We start from the raw sequence: 1753 nt of genomic DNA on the forward strand, positions 1-1753 counted from the left end.
CTCATACAGTCTCAGCCTTCGTACTCCCCCTCCCTCTCCTTCTATCCCTCCCTCCCTCTCTCTTTAAAGATGCTGACTTTATTTATGGCTCGAGCAGTGGTAACCTGGTTCGGGGGTATTCTACTTGAGCTCGTGTCTAAAGATAAGTCGCGGTAGGACACAGTCATGCTTCTCCTCCGTGTTCCATCTGCTCGTGTGCTTATGGTTGTACTTCATTTGCCAAAAAGACGGGAGCGTTTTTTTTTTTTAATTTAGTGAGAAACTGCAGGTTTCACAAAATGTTTTCAGAAGTTAGCCTCCACTTGCAGCCATCATCGGATTTTAGGGACTGTCTGTGTAATGGTACACCTACAGTGGGCTCCAGAATTATTAGCTGATTAATATGCACAACAATGCTGTAAACTCAGTTATATACAGTTATTGACATAGGCTTTATTCTGTTGTGTGTGTAAAGCAGTGTGCTTTATTAATTAATTTATTATTATTGGCTGGTATGGAGGTTCCATTTTACGTTTTATTTTTATACTGGGTCACCCCAAGACACAACCAATCCCTGCAATTCTTAAACTGCGATACTTGTGTTACTTATGGCCTACCTCGACATCTTCCTTCCCATCCATGGGGATAATATGCACTTGCATCCTCTTCCTGGCAAGTTCACAACCATTCCATAAGTTGTACACCCCTTACAGTGCTAAGTGGCATGTTTAACTGTTTATGCATTTTTTTTGCACCTATTAACCAACTTGTGATGGTCAATTACCATTTGTGTTTTTTGGCTTTTCCCATGCTGATGGTTGACAAAGGGATCTTGTTAGCATGCTTGTTACCTCATTTTTATACTGAAACAGAAAGTGTCAGAATGACACAATATCGTTTATTTGATTTTATTTACAATAATTGTTTAGGGTGCCAATAATTTTGGCACCTGTGGTTTTCAGAAGAAAATGAGACTACTAAATAAAAAAACATTGAAACGCGAGAGAAAATATACCGATAAAAAAGTATATAGTTTTCCCATTTGTTTGAGCGTTAAATATAGATCATTAGCCATGTTGTTCTTTGTATGCAGCCTTTTTTCTCCATTATTATTTAGGGTGCCAGTAATCCTGGAGCCCACTGTATGCCAGGCCTTACATCTCTGTCATGACATGAGCTTGTAATTAACATTGCAGTTAATTCATCTGATTCTGCTTCCAATAAATTCTGTGGCTAATTTACCACCAGTACATGAGCAGACAGCATAGGGCGAAGGAAACCTAAAGCACAGTGACTCGATCATTCTATAGCATGCTTATTTACACTCAATTTTATTGAAGTAAGTCATGGCAATAATGTAGCCAAACTGAGATATAGACTCCCTAGTGATGCCATTATCCCCCCGCCCCCTCCCCAAACAACCACACACACACACACAGACCCTAGACCCCGCGATAATGTGCAAGCGTTGAGCACCCAAACGATTCTATTCGCCAGATAAGAGTTCCGTGTCTTCATCCCCAACAGGAACCTGCAGCGTGAGCCCGAATCTGAGGGTGAATTAAGCGTCAGTGCGCGATCGAGATGGCTGCATCTAACAGCCCGCCCGAAGAAGGGCTCTCCGGGGGGCAGAACACCGGATTAAACACCGCCACTGCTTCACACTGCGGGAGGCGGCGCACTTTGAAGAGTTTACAGCGGTAAGTTGGCGAAAGAAAAAGAAAAAATGGCACATGAGTCACCGCAGGCCTGTTTCTGCTCCTTTTAGAAATGC

Source organism: Conger conger, chromosome 12 (assembly GCF_963514075.1).
Source record: "Conger conger chromosome 12, fConCon1.1, whole genome shotgun sequence".
Taxonomy (NCBI): domain Eukaryota; kingdom Metazoa; phylum Chordata; class Actinopteri; order Anguilliformes; family Congridae; genus Conger; species Conger conger.